The following is a 17260-nucleotide window of genomic DNA, read 5'->3' as shown; positions in this document are numbered from 1 at the left end:
AATTATAATGATGTTATAAATAGCTACAACCAAGGAAAAGACCAACGCCATAATGGGTGTGACTAGACGTAAGGCTAAAATGACGAAATTGTCCAACAATTCAAGAGAGACTAAACATATCCCCATATTCTATGAGGATAGTAGAGTCTGTGTTTGTATGCGTGTACGTACGTTTTTGTGAATAGTAGCGTGTGTGTGAATATTTGATATTGTTTTTTTATAGTAAATAGTAGAGTATTTCTTATTGTAGATATTGGTGTTTTTGTCCTTCTCTGTGTGATGTGTGTATTTGTTGTTTGTATGCGTTGGTGTACGTTTGTGTAGATAGTTGATATTAGTTTTTCCCTTCTTCACTTCTGTGTGGATAGTATAATTGATGTTTTTAATTCTTCTTCCGGTGTGTGGATAATAAGTTTGGAGTCTGTATGCGCGCGCATACGATTGTGTGGATAGTAGATATTAGGGTTTTTGATAGAACTATTATGGATTTTTGGATAGTAGATATTGGGATTTTACTCCTTCCCTGTGTGTGTGTGTGTGTGTGTGTGTGTGTGTGTGTGTGTGTGTTTATTTGTTGTTTGTATGCGCTCGCATACCTTAGTGTGGATAGTTGATATTGGGATTTTTATAGTAAATGTTGGGTTTTTCTTATTCCCTCTGTGGTGTATTTGTAGTTTGTATGCGTTCGAGTACGTTTGTGCGGATAGTTGATATTGGGTTTAACTCACTTCCCTTCTGTGCGGATAGTATTTTTGAGGTAGTGCGTCCGCTTATATGAAGAAAACTTTCGCAAAGCTCTGTTCAGAAGTTTGATCTGTGCGGGCTCTTCCATCGTTCTGGTCAGTTTGAGAGTGAAATGAATACTGGGAGGGAAGACGCTGACCATTTATAAAGGTAAGACACTAGTGTGACATGGGTTATAGACCCATAGCGTTTCAAATGTATTCATTTGACCTTTTGCAATCAAGATGAAACGATCGCATCATTTCGTGGAGAAAAAAAAAAGTAAGAGGCAAAAATTTGATATTTTGCCTCACGCACTAGCTGGCTCCTTGGCTCAAATTCATGCCAGCAATTTTGAAGTTGACATGAATGAGCCCGTATCCAGACCTAGAGAGTCTACACCCAACCAAACAAACCAAACAATCACGAGAAACGTACTACCATATTATAGAGACGGAAAAGCGTTCCTCTACAAAATTTAAAACTACGGATTACAGGTACACGGTGAAGTTTAAAGATTTCAAGTCCGAAGTACCATTGGAGAAAGAAGAAGTGTTTATCAACGATGTTTGAGATTCTTTGTTAACCAGACTGAAACGGCAATGTGAAGCCAAAGAAGACGATCGCTTGAGACTTTCCATTCATCACGACAGTTTGCAGTCGCCCGTTTGGATCGAGATTAGCAGCCCGGCAGAATTTACACGTTCCAAAATCATCGACAAGTTTCAAGACGTGTGACAATAAGTTTCACTCCACCAATGGAAAAAACGACACTGTTCATTACCCATGAGTTCTCTTTTCCAAGGGATCGATGGCAAAAAAGGTGTTACTGATGGACGACCTTCGCAGCACCAAAACAAACCCTCTCCGAATTAACAACCCTCAAGACCAAATGTGTTCTTCCCGTGCGATCATGGTGGAACGAACGAATGCCGACAAGAACGACACGGCAGAATGGAAAAGAGGCAGGAAAACATTTCGACAATCGGACCGAGCCAAACAACGAAGTGAGGCAGATCGTCTGTTCCAGCAAACGGAGATATCTAAAGACACACTCTGTGGCATTCCAGAAATGCACAGATTGCAACATGTATTGGCTCCACGCTACACGATGAATGTGCACCCTCAAGAAGTGCGTGAACCTTTGTTGTTTCGAGGCAAAGATTTCAAAGACGGAAAATACATTGAAGTATATCATCACGATGAACACTTCGATGCCATCACCAGTATCGCCTCATTCCTGGGATATATATATATATATATATATATATATATATATATATATATATATATATATATATATATATATATATATATATATATATATATATATTATTGTGAGAAATGTGCCTATGCCTATAACAATCGAGAGCAACACAAGCATTGTGGATTGAAATGCTCAGGATGTTTATCCCCTCAATCCTGTCTTGACGAATGACAACCACGAGTGCATAGATCTGGTTGTCAGCACACTTTTGTTACCAGCAACATCTAAAGACGCAAGGTTAAAAGCAGAAAAGTGATTGTCAGCTCCTAAGAGTGTGCCCTACTTGTGGACAAGGCATATGTATCAACAATGCCAAGGCACACGTGAGTCGAGGAAAGGAACAATGTCACGTTTGTGACCAAATCGTTTACCAGGAACACGAATACAACATTCATAAATACCATACCAAACATTAAAAGGAGGATGATGACCACCAGAAGAAAGGAAATTTCATCTTTTGTATTTCAAATGCATGCAAGAGACTGGTATTCTCATTCATAATTTCTGCGTGGCTCAGCAAGTGCGCGAGAAGTACATCCAAGAGCATACACTGAGTCATTGCCATAACTTCAGCAAGATTCCTGAAGGACATGAAAAATATTTCGGGGACTTAACACGCTGTCCGATTTCGCCCGATGGATCTTAGACCCCAATCGAAGAGACGTGAAGCCCAGAGGACATCGAGATTATCATCGCCATGCCAAGGTGATGGCTCACAATTTCTCGGGATCCAATGGACAGTTTCGTCTCCAATACCTTAAGGAACAAAGAAATGAACGTCCGAAAGTGACTTGGATCGGAGTCGAAATTATTTATATGCTTACTGGGACAAGAGCATTTTAAAGATTCGATGAGTTACCTGCCATAGCCTTGAGTCGAATGCCTTAAAGTTTGGAATGACAGAAATGGCAAAATGCTATTTTCAATACCGAAGCCAATCAATACACCGTTCTGGTCCATTTGCCTGAGACTCACTACTACGACAACGACAGCATGCGCACCGAACAACGAGACGCTTTATACGCTTGGTACCAGACTCACGCCTTTGGACATTCATGAAGAAATGTTAAGGTATTGTCGTTCCCACGTGGACCTTTTACGGCGTTGCTATTGAAAATTTCGAGATCTGTTCATGGAGAAAAAGGACAAAAAATAAGAGCTGGTCTACACCAAGACATATTCAACATTGGAAGGAAAATATACAAAAGAAAAGAAATAAGAAAGGCTTCAGAAAACATAATTAAAAAAATAAACACTATTGAAGGTGAAACAGAGGACAAAAACAAAATTCTAAAACACATTAAAAACGTTTATACGGAATTATACAAATCACAAAAAATAGACAATAATACGATAAAAAATATACTGATGAAATTAAATTCCCCAACATTGACAGAATTGAAAGAGAAATATGTGAAAAAGAAATTAAGGATTATGAAATAGAAAAGGCCATAAAAAACATGGGAAATGATAAATCGCCCAGACTGGACGGAATAAGGCCGAATTAAATCAAACATTCAGCGAACTTCTAAACCACTTTTAAAATCATTAGAAAATGGCTGCTATGATGGAAAACAGATGACAAACACCATGAAAATAGGTCTAATAACATTAATATATAAAAAATAAAGGAGATCAAACAGATCTAAAAAAACTGGAGACCTATTTCGTTACTAAACTTAGATTACAAAATACTAAGTACCATACTAGCAAACAGACTAAAACTAACCCTGGGAAATATAATAAATAAAAATCAAACTTGCGGAGAAAAAGGAAGGAACATCAAAAACAACATACTATCAATAAAGACATAATAGAATATATGGAAACTAAAACTTGAATGGCCCATTATTCCAACTCGACCAGGAAAAGGCTTTTGACAGAGAATTGAACATAATTTCATATTAAACATTGTTAATAAATTTGGTTTTGGACCAATATTCACCAACTGGATTAAATTATTATATAAAGATATGAAATCTAAAGTACAAGTAAACGGTGCAAAAACCGAAGAATTCTCAATAGAAAGATCGGTAAGGCAAGTATGCCCGATCGCAACGCTACTGTTCATACTGGGTATCGAAACACTAAATCTAGCAATCCAACAAGATAATAAAATATCTAGTATCAAAATCCCCAATATTAAAACTGAGTACAAAACGTTCCAACACGCTGATGATTGCTCGAATTTTATTACTACATAGCAAGCATACCAATATTTACTAAACCAATACAAAGCCTTTTGGTCTGGCCTCAAGCTCCTAAATAAACGAAGAAAAACCGAAGTACTTTAATTGAAAATTGGGTTACAAAAAGCCCGGGTCTCCTGCTGGAATAAAACAAAAAAACAAGTAAAATTACTAGGAGTATTCCTAGGTCTAAATAGTAAAATGCTTAACTACAAACACATAGAGAAAAAAATACTTAAACATACACATAGTAGGAACGAAAGATATTTAAATCTAATGGAAAAAGCCCAGTTAGCAAAAACCTATCTATGCAACTCTATATGGCACGAGTTTGACATTATAGACTTTGAAATATACTACATAAAAAAATTAGAATAACTAATATTCAAAAATTTCATGTGGAACCAAGATACAAGAAAAATTTCCAATTTTACTTTACAAAAAGAAAAAGAAAAAGGAAGTCTAAACCTCCCTAATCTACTAAGTAAACAAAAAACTAACTATATAGAGAATAAATAGTCTTACAACAGAGCCAGATTATTTTTTGCAAGTCTTTGCATTTACTGGTTTGGGTTCTTAATCCCACAAAAAAGATATCTATAACAATAACAAATTATTATCAAAAATCATTAAACCTGCAGCTACTGTATACAGAATAACTGACACTCTAAAAATGTACAAAGACAAAAAAGAATTATGGAACCCTACAGAGAAAACAAAAATATATGAAATAATTAGAGACCTCAGACTACCAAAAACTAAATTAGGAATTCAAAAGCCCCTACTAAAAAAGGATGAACTTGGTGCAAATGGACAAAGATTAAGGACTTAAAGAAAAAATCCAGAATATACACCTATCTACATGATGCATGGAGGACAGTGGAAAAAGCTTTCCAGAAGAAAAGAATAAGAGAAAATCCAAAATGCTTTTAATGTAAACAAATGAATGATAGTAAAGAAAACATTATCTTATCATGTGAAAAACTAACAACAAAATGAGAAGAAATTATTAATGAAATCTCGCAAATAATATGGAATTTTAAAGAAGAAAACTTACTATATACAGATATGATTGCAGAAAAAAATCTCTACAATAAAATCATAAACTTCATCATAGACGCAATCGAATTAAACAGCATGGATAGCAGAATCATAACTTTGTTTTGGGAGAGCCGTCTGTTAGATGAGCTAGCTATAAAAGCCCCAAAACGAACATGTTTTCAATCCGCGTGATTGGAAATTTCGATCCCTTTTGTGTAAAGCATCTTATATGGTAGCTAAAAAGCAACAACCTAAGACAAACACACTGGTAAAGCTACAAAGTGAGCTATCCTGAAGGAAACCAAGGGAGAATGTATTATATTTATAACAAATATACACTTTGACCGCCTTTATGCAAAAAAACCATAGTTATGGAACTAATACAAAATGAAAAACAACATAAATACAGGAAGGGTTTTAAGCCTTCAAGGAACGCAAAGGAGAAAAACCCAGACCCCCTCCCCTGTAAATAATAACACAGAATAAGATAAGACACTACAAAACAAAATACACTCTAATAAAATGTACATGTACCATGATACTGTACAATACAAAACTAAAAGACAATTAAGGTCAATATGGAATACATAGTATAATTTCACAAATTTGGCATAATAACATGTACAAGAAATTACAAACTTTTTCCTCTCCTTTATAGCAACCCTCCGACGAGCAGATGAAACTATTCTAGTGAACAACCAACGATTTCCCTCCTGGGTCAAATGGACACCATCTTCACCAAGATATTAACGCCGAAATCCTTGAATACGGCAAAAAGCCACACAATCTGATGTCTCAGAAACTCGGACTAACTCCTGGTTGACTCAACGCGCCAGTCGGGAGTACTGGCTCACACTGAGCCCACGAGGTCTCAAACGGGGTAGCATAGATCCGACACAAACACGCTGAACCCCAGCATGTAGAAATAAATCACAAAGCATAATAATACGATTCACAATTTGATATGGAGTTACAAATCCAATGTCGTTTTCCCCAATCTTCAAAAACACGATATCTGGAACAGCTCCAAAAATAAGGAAATTCTGCAAAAGCGTATTCACAGTAGCTCCAGACTGTCCCTCAAACTGTATTTTCATATCCTCTGGTACACATAAGTGATGCAACCAATGCATCCTCCCAAGACGGGCAATCAAACTATGTCCAACAATCAATAACTGCATTATTCTCTTGATCTGGCTACAACTCAACTATTCAATCTAATAAAACATATTTCGCCAAAATTAACACACATATTTTCAGTCACATCCTCATGGTTGGAAATTTCAATACCTGTTTTTAAATGAAGTGTTAAGATGCTTCAAAAAGAAAATCTAAATTGTACATGAGGTGCCAAGGTACCTACTCACACAACCAACACACAAATGAATAATACATATTCATCTCAAATGCAAATATAAAATAAATACTCATTCCAAATGGAAATTAAAGAAAAAAAAACACTAAGAATATCCCAATTAGACCACACAAGAAGTGCTATGGCATCAAATGTAACAAAACTATATACGAAACATAATAAACAAACAACTTATGCTAAGGCATAAAATAGAAATAAGCAACACGCACTCACAAACAAAAAAAGAACACTGCAGTATAGACACTTTATTATTTTTATCTTTCGGCTTTAAAGGCATAGCCTCACTTTGAAAACGATAAGCTTTGAATAAGAAAGAAACCTGATATGAATTTGATCTAGATAATGCCGTCCATACCAAAAGAACGGGACAAATACAACATTAACACCACGAACAACACACACTGGACTTGACCGACTCTGGCAGAGTCACTAATATAATAAACAAATAAGCATAATAAAGGGAAGAAAACTACCTCAGAGTTTATATAACTCTAGAGGGAGCTAGTACTTCCCTAAGTTCATGTGAGGCAAAGGGAAGATAGTATAAATTCTCCAAACTTTAAAGGGATAATCAAGCCAATAATATTTGACGAACAAAACAAAGAGTAACCTGCAAAATTATCTTATCATTTATTATTATTGATGATGCAAACACTTAAAACACATTGGTGGGTGGACAGGGAAACCCATAACACATAACACAATCTGGAACAAACCAGGATACCATGTCGATGTCCTAACCAACCATATGTTGGGATGGGGCTAAGAGGTGTTAAAACTCTAAGGACTTGAACATCTTCAACTGTAGAGTTATGTGAGTTATTGATTTATTGTGTATAAGTTAGAACTATTGTACTACTACGTTTATTTGTGTATATTTTATATGTAGCTTTGGTTTTCGTAGTAGTATGCAGTTATATTCTATTCTTGTTTGTGACTTAGCAAGAGATTTATATTAGCAATATATAAAGTTGTATTTTTAAGAAACATTTAGTACCGTAGGATTCTTGTCGGGCAGGTTTAGGTTCACTTTTGAACTTGTGTATTGTTTTGTAATTATTGTGCCGATAATGTAAGTTGTTTAGCTTACCGTATATAACGTAATTATGTTTTATCGTATATGCGAGTGTCATGCAATGTACACGGTGTTAGATGTATTTTCAGCTGACCATAGTGATCGGAGTCGCAGCTAACCACATAATGTTTACCATAGCAGCTGTGAAGCTGAACCATAGAAGCCGTAGAGCTGAGTAAACAGTGTTGCTGGTCGAGTAGCAGATGATCGGGTGTTGCTGACCGAGATTGGTGGGCGCTGATTGCTTGATTGACCAACCTGAAATACTGAATGCTTGATGACCAGTATGACTAGTAGCCAATTGTGCTGTTGAGGGAGTGTGTAACTCCTCACATGTAATCTTTGAGCCGTGGGCAATTCTTTGGGGTTTGTAATACCCAGTGTGTTTTGGGGACTATAAAGATATTTTGTACATATGTCCCTTTGTTGTCATCATTTTCACTTTTGGTACATATGTCCCTTTGTTGTCATCATTTTCACTATTTGATTGAATACAATTTTACTATATGAATAAAATACCAGTTTTACTATTTGAGTAAAATACATCATTCTTTCGATGTGAAATCGCTGTGAATCATTCACTCTTTGTCAGTGTACTGTGGAAGGCCATTTATTTGTATTTTTATTATTTAGTTCGTGCGGATTATGTTAATTGATCTAATATTTGGATAGTATGCGCACGTATTAATCATAATTATTTTCTCATTTAAGTCATTCGTCATTAAAGATAGTATATGTCTGATCATCAAAAGTGTTCTGTTGTAAATCCGAAATCCCACCCGGTTATCTTGTTACAATTATATCCTAGTGCTCTTCGACATGATTTCAAATAACACTCACAAACGTTTCGGAGGTGACAGTAGAGGGATATGCAAAACTACGTACTTAAAACATTTTACTGTATGACACAAGTACCTCTGAATGGAATTGCGTTTCTTTGCGACTGCATTACAAGAGAGATAATTAACGGAACAACAGCCAATACAACTTCACGCTTGATTCTTCCCGACGTGGCTCTAACGTACTCTCATACTGTGTATAATCAAAGACACTGCACCAGACAAGTTAAACGTTGAGCAATTGCAACTAAATCTTTGTGACTGTCGAACCTGCCAATAAATGATTATTTTAGGAGTTGTCAACTGATAGTGTTCCACATAAGCATAAAATATCACCTGATGCGTAAAAAATGTAAATTAGTGACGTAGGTGTCAACGCTAGTTAAATTGATAAGCACTGCGTGTAACTTGATCTCGAGTTCAAACAAAAACATTGCAAAGTAACGGCCGTTACATAGCTAACATACAAAGGAATTAAAAAAGCACAACGTAAAATGTATATTCTCACATAAGGTACGTTTACTTTGTATCTGTCTTCCAAGTAAATATCCTAAATTAGTAGATTTGTATAATTTTGTTTTTAAATTCAGTGGTTGCTAGAACAGTCTAAATGGATAATTTGTGAAATTTTTATTGTAGTAAAACAGTTTCCATTAAATATGATATAGACTGAATAGGACCAATTACAATGATATAATTTGACTTACACAACTATTAAATTGACGATATAACGTTGGATTCAAAGATGAATCCATGGTAGTTTTTTAGATATGAGGTTTAATTACTAATCGATATTTATCAAGTTATAATAAATTTAACTGAACGATGATCGGGGCAGTCTCGACGCAAAATCGAAAATATATAATATGTCCAGCATTCAGTGGTAGAGACTTTGAAATATATATATATATATATATATATATATATATATATATATATATATATATATATATATATATATATATATATATACACGTTTTAGGTGCGTTGTGGGCAGTCATCCCGAAAGTGGGTTTACGGGAAGGACATGATATAGTTTACATTTCAAATCAAAATACATATATATAGGTTGTATTTCTTACATAGTAATTATGTATATGTTGAAAATAAGTATATACACTTATGTTATAGTCCTATTCATGTTTTCGGTTCGTGGGCAGATATATAAATTTCATGGGCAGTTTTGACCTTTAGGTTGAAGATGACAAAGTAACTGCCCAAAAATACGTTCACGAAGAACAAACATATAGCATTCTGCCCGCGAATACGGCCCCGGGAACAATATATAGCGTACTGACCACGAATACGTTCACAAGTAACAAATATATAGCATGACTTTCCGGTGTGCGCGCGCAAAATGGTTGTCAAGACACGACGATAAACATTAATCTATTAAAGCATCCTTTGCAATGGCCAGCGTACATATAGCGGACGTGAGGTTCGTTTTTCACAGCTTGTTTGAAATAAATGGATGATTATATATCCAGTGTAACAACTTGTCTTGACAGCTTATGGATGCTAATGTTTGACATTTATTGTGAAGATGATTGTTCACTGCTTGTTGATGAATTCGTAGCTTCTGTTAATCGATGCTATAGCTCAATTTAACTGTCATACACTGATATGTTTAAGTCTGCTTGCACAGTTAACTATGCAGAGTTATGGAAATATAACAAATTGGTTTTAATAACTTTCAGAGTTTGTTTTACTATTACTCAATATTTGTTTCAAGTACTATAAAGGCTGTGATAGGTTGGGTGGCTTAGATTACAAATCAGGCCCTTCTCACTTGGGGGGTGGGGGGTGGGTACTGCCCATTATGAATATTACTGGTCCTAGATGTCCAACCTGATATTTATGACATATAGGTTCAACATCTTACTGCCAGCAGAAATGGTGTTCTGTAGTATTTTTCCCAGTCAATAGTTTATGGATATATTATGTCATGTACTATGCTTGTTTAATTCTCTCATCTCAGTTCTGACGTTACCATTGAATGCTATAATGTTCCCAGACATCCGGTATTCTTGGTTATTAAAATTATATATATACACAGATAACTGAAGGTGAGTTCTCATTATTCCCTAACAATTGTAATTAGATGGGCTGTAGCAATTGATGGTCTGAGAATTCAAGTTAACTGGTTCAAAACTTGGGTAAACAACAAACTGTTTTCTTCCTTTGACAGGCATCATAAAGTTTTGCATCTTTGTCACTCTGATGACTGTGGTACACAAGTTACAGACTTCTGCCCTTAGAATGAGCCTGATTTTTGATACTTGTTACTGAATGGGGTGGGTAGGGAAGTAACAAAATTATTAAAGGTAGAATGTATGCAAACCATGCTGGAAATAGATATGTGCCAGCAACTGCAACATGTAAGCTTCAATCAATTTGGAAACTATAAGCTTTATCCTGTAAATATTAACAGTTCACACCCTGTATAAAAGATGATTTTGTGTTTGATTAACTGGAACTGTTAATTTATTATGTTAAGGAATTTATTGTTTTAACCCTAGTAAATGTAATATAATTAGGTCAAAAGTTCCAGTTTGTTTATTGTTTCCAGAGTTGATTATTGTAACTTGAAGAACCTGTTTCTAAGTGTTAAATGAAACGAAAGAGATATTGTTTACTCAAGTGATATAAAATAAAAGTTTAAAATGAACTGAAAGAAATATTGTTTATTCAAGTGATACAAAATAAATGTAAAAGTGTATATTCATTAAGAAGTGTATTGTCAATTGCAAATAAATGAAGATTTATCTTATTTTGTTCTTTACTTGTGTACAAAATTATACCTGGATTGGGCAATAATTACTTGGACTCCATTTGGAAAAGAAAAATCTATATGTTCTAAATACCTAATGTTCATATCATAATGCTCTTTTAATGGATGATTATGCTTTTCAGCTGACGTTACCATATTGCCAAGTGAACTAATAGTATGGCCTTCGGTGTGGCCCACTAATCACATTTGTAAATGAATTATGCATACAATAGAGAAATAGCTCTTAAAATATCTTAGGAGTTGAACAATGTGTGTACACAAATAAACATGAAGCAAATCTTTGAACTTGTATGCCACACATGCAAGTGAATTGGTGGTTTTCATATGTAACTTGTGTACTCTTATGGCTTTTGTCTATATTACTTTTAGCCATTTCTATTCACACACCAGAACACAACCTTTTTTGTCTGATTCAGGTACTAATGCAAAACTTATTTCAGCTGTAACTGAAGTATACAGAATTTTTCCTGATACTGAGGCCTACTGTGTAGACAGTATAGCTGTAAGTCATCAAATCAAATGGAAGACAACAGTGTGCAGTTGAAGAAAATGATATATACCCAGTACCATTTAGAGTTATCTTAAAGAAAAGTCACAATGCACACTGATACAAGTAGTTTTAGAAAATGCATTTGTTCCACATACATTTTAACTTAACCCAAAAGTTCAGTCTCTTGCCTAAAATTCAATCAGATGTATGCATTTATTCCATAAAACACAAAGATATAATGAACCAAATCATTTTCATTATTGAGTTAGGTAGTAGGCTATGTTAAAGAGTGCAATCACTTTATCGATTTTTTTTTCCATTACATTTTTATTTATTATAAAATGACATTTCTTAGTGGAGTGCTAGCAACTGTAACTTGAGGAATATTTTGTACATGCTGGCCTAAGTGTCATGAATATACTGTGCTACATTTTGCTTTATTAGGTATAATACTATCATGAGACTTGCTTGATTAAATCCTGAATTTGTCAGTTACACTTACAAGTCCACTGGTAGAATTTAAAATCTGTGACAGTTTGGGAACTTTTTTTGCAGTAACTGCAAATCACTTTGCCTTCACAGTCAATGAATTCAAGCCATTGATAATTGTCAAACCATTGTGACTGAAAATGTGATTGTCTCTTAGTTGTGTCCTATTTGATAATTTTGCTGCCACAGAGTCTGGATTGTGTCTCTGAAGAAATAGTTCATCTAGACTCTGTTGCAGTATTACATTTTATATGTTCAATTTAATGAATTTTTTTTTCTTTGAATCATTCTTATGTCATAACTTGCGAAAATAGTTTAGTTAACAATATTTATTCAAACAGAAAAGATAACCTCACTTGACAAATCATCCTACTAAAGTGATCATGGCATACACTTTTATCTTCGAAATTCAAATATTGCCCACTCATTAATTAACATAACTAATACTGCACATTGAAGGTGATCATATGTATCATCAGTTTTAAAAAAATAAAGACATAATACTATCATTTAATCACTGCATACAGGAAACAGACACTTGTGTCTGTAAAATGCCTTTCATTGGATTACTTTGGTTTATTAAAACCAAACAGCGATCCACTCAGGATTTTCTAGGGTAGATACAGAGAATATATTATGGTCATTCAGAACGCTATCAATACATCAGACCAGATTGTTTTTATTATTATTTAGGCAAAATAACTTAGTAAGTCAGATGGCAAACATGAGGATGGTGATAGGTTATGTGGAATTTGCACTGAATCATCTGATACCAGAAGATTTGATACAATGTCACTGGTTGTGGTAATCATCAAGTGCAGTTGCACGGCACCATAAGATTTATCAAGATACCATAAGCTAGAAAGATGAAGAAAAAGAAAAACGATGACCCAAAGACAAATCCTGCAAACTGTGTGCAAAAACGATTCTACAGATTATACATGAAAACTTTACTATATTTAGCTTCAAGATATTAATAAATTCGGATTACTTCCTCCAGTCTGCTACAGTAATTCATGCCCATTGCACTCATAAATTGATTATAGTCCTTGCAGTATTTTGTGTGGGCCACAATATTTTAATTGATGCAACTGATGCTCCATTCTTCAGTTCAGTGTTGATTCAAACATAGCAATGTTCCTTTGGGATGTGTGCATAAATAAAGAATGCATGTCCCTTTATTACCACACTTGTTGAATTTATCGTGTCTCTCTGAAAACTGTACCATGTGAGAAAGAATTTTATAAACAAACTGGACATAAGTATTGCTAGACATATACTCAGACCTGAGACTTCATAAAAGACTGCTTACTTGTGAGGCATTATTAGTGCTAGGGTTTGAGGTAATAACTTGCTATATGTTTGGTAAGGCAAAATAAGGGGCCTTATGACTTAAATTGAAACTGTGAAAAAACAAAAGGTTCAAATGCAATAAACTTTTGTTTTTCCTCATTTGTTATATTACAGTGCCATGAAAGGTCATTTCTTTTATCTTTTTAATCCCTTGCCAATTTTAAGTCATCATCACTAACCAAGTCTCTAAATCAATTCTTGGCATATTTAGCTAAAATGGTGTCTACTGTTCCATTATATCATTGATTGTTTAGCTTGCTTGTATGGAGCTTAACACCATTTTTCAGGACATCATAGACTTTACATGGCAGCCAACATATTTATTGGAAGAAATCAACACACATAACGCTACTGGCAAGCTTTCCCATATACACACATTGGTTGGACTAGAGAGAGTTGATTAGTGATGTGTATGCCTAGACCATTCTATAATCCAGGGCCCCATGATTGAATACAGCTTAAAGAAATTAACCCTAATTCAATTTCCTTGTTGCATTTAAATCATAACACCCACCATGCAAAGTGACACGTCTCAAGATTTTCAAATTTGTATATGTTTTGCAACTTTTAATTCTGAGTTGATGCATGTGGATGTGGAAATTCAGTTACTGAATACTTAGCTACTTATATAAGGAGCTCTCACACTGGTAAAAGCATGCAATTGGGATTTTATTTGCAAGAGGGCAATTAATTGTTCAAAATACTGTTTTAGCTAACTACATATGCGAAGGGTTGATGTATAAAAAAGAGGATCAAGAAATCCTAGCTGGTAAAGATAATTGTATCCAACTTGATAGAAAGTCAGAAGGCCTTTTAATTTTGTACAGCAGTTTCATTAAGGAACCAACTATAATACCATTAGAAGTTTATGAGCAGCAAAAACCACATTTAGGACCAACTAGACATCAAAACCATATGCATAGTTCCATTTACGGCCAACCAGACATCAAATAGGTCATCTAGTGAAAGCACAATGTCAAAATGACCAGCCATCTAGGAGAAGTAGCAAGGAAGGGGTTTTCCAGATGCCCATTAAAACAGCCATATTGGAGGTTAGATTGGCACTATTTTCATTTACGTCCAACTAGACATAAGAAGTCTTTCACTGATATGACGATTCATTCAGGAGAAGTAGTTATAACAAGATTTTCAGGATGGCCACATTGGTGGCCTTATAGGATGTCTGTACAGCACCATAATTCTCATTCAGGACCTGCTAGACATCAACATAAGTATTTTGTACACATGTTGACACGCTGACACAATTATCCATTCAGAAGTAGCGATAAAAAGTTTCTTAATATGGCTACTGTGGCAACCACATTGTATGTGTGAGTGGCACCATCTTGTTTTTTCTTCCAGATATTTTCACACAAATATCATATTTAAAGATAACATGAATTCATACAAGATCTTGTCGGTTTATTTCATAACAGATTTTTCCCTCATATTAATATAATCTTTTGAAAACATTTATACATTATAGTTCTAGAAATTTTTCATGCTCTCAGAAACTATTAAAATCACAGCAGAAAGTGTTATGTTATATCTTTATTCAGCACTGAAAAATATTTATGAACTCTTAAAGTTTTTTCCCCTATATTAACTTAATTTAATGAAGATTTTCAGACTATAACCTTTCCATTGGATTTATTTTTTCAAACATGGCGTAAAAAGTATGTTATAGTAACCAATTTTTACATTGCCTTCACCATCGCAGAAATCTCTATAATCAATTTCCTAGTAAAGAAAAGCCAAGAAAATAAATGGACAGTTAATATTCACTTCAGGATCACAGACCTGAGGCAAATATGTCATTGTTAAATCAAACATTTTTATTGTGTTTCCTTAGACCTAAATATATATATATATATATATACTTGCTGTTACTCTAAACGAAGGCTGGTGATCCAGTTGATAACCTTTTGGGGGTTTTAAGGATGTCTTTAAAATTAAGGCCTTAAAAATGTTGAGATCTTATATTAAAAATGACAATTTGAGCCTTGCAGATTCATGTCCACAGGTGCCCAAATAAAAAAAAGGGGGGGGGGTGCAAGGGGCAAGCTTGTTGGTGTGTTATAAAATAACTGACTTATCATCGGTGTGCTGACAGGTAATGTGTAATTAAATCACTGTTGTAATATTAATAATGAGTGAGTCTGCACAAAGGAATTTCATACAGCTAAACTAACTCAACAACTAGAGGCAATTAAGAAATATATCCACATTCGTGATTCTGTCAAATGGCAGATACAACAGCATCTGGAAGCTCAAGTGGCATTTACAGAAGGTAAAGAGCCGCTATACTTGTTATCTTTTTAGGGATGTGCTTGGATTTTGCCCTCAAGCTGGAGCAGTCATAGGATATATAATAAATCGCCATGGTCGGAATTTATCCCCAAGCTGGGGTAATCGATGGGTAAAGTCTTATCCACAGTCGGGGATTTATTCAAGCTTCAGGTGCAAGTTTTTGTGCATCTCCATGCCCTTGCATAAAACACAGTTACACGTTTTTTTATATAGATATTTTTCAGTTGTAGACAGGAATAATATGTATTTGCAAGTGTTTGAAATGAATGGGTTCATTATGAATTGAGTGGCACTACATTTCAAAAGCAAAATTGGATTGAAATGCAAGAACTGTAGTACGGAATTAGTGTTGGTTCTGGATCGTAGAATGGAATTGTGTGTGTGTAATTGGATTTTTAACGTAGCTTGAATAATTTTTCAGTCATATTGCTACGATGTCTGCAGTGTGGCAGTTTATAGTGATGTATAGTACTGGGGCATCATGCTGCAAACATGTAGTATGATGTTGCACCCAGTCACATTATCCTGACACCAGGCCGATCAGTCCTAACACTAGCCTCTTAATGCTGAGCGTCTAGCGAGGTAGCTGTTAATACCATTTTTGTAAGTCTTTGGTATGACTTGGCTGGGGTTTGAACCCATGACCTCCCGCTTCTGAGGCAGACGCTCTAACCACTAGGACACCGGAGTGGTCAGAATGGAATTGTAACAATTACAATGGAAGCAATTTGTATTATGCTTGTTGGGGCATTCCTCACTGATGGCTGTCAGTGACATCATCATGGGAATGTGTAACAGCCACATTTTGTAAGAACAAGGTGTAGTTGGTGAACAATACAGACACTTTTCTGCCATTTCCACTGGCATCATCTCATATGATGTTATTTAAAAAAACTTCCTACAACATACTCACAACATATAAAACCTATATGCAAATCTGATGAAAGCTGCTTGTGTTTCTGAAACACATATTCCATACTGGTGGCAAGAATGTCCAAATCTACATTACAAAAATGAAAACATTACCATCCACCTAGGAGTTGCAAATGTATGAAATCCTCTTGTTGGGTAGTTTTACTAACAGGCTTTACAGCAGGGCCTTCCATTAGATTTAAATGTGGCAGGTAAGTTGACAAAGTAGGGTGGGGGGTTGGAGGGACCTACCCCAATGGGGATAATTCATTTTTTTTTTAAAGTAGCATGGTGTAAAGTAAAAGTAGATGGGCTGATAAGGAATCCACTGAATTTACAGACTAAAGGTTCAGACATTTGTTTTTAAGAGAAAAATGAAAGAAGGAAACAATACAACAGATATTTT

Source organism: Sinohyriopsis cumingii, chromosome 10 (assembly GCF_028554795.1).
Source record: "Sinohyriopsis cumingii isolate HCF-2022 chromosome 10, ASM2855479v2, whole genome shotgun sequence".
Lineage (NCBI taxonomy): Eukaryota > Metazoa > Mollusca > Bivalvia > Unionida > Unionidae > Sinohyriopsis > Sinohyriopsis cumingii.
This window is presented reverse-complemented; position numbering follows the sequence as displayed.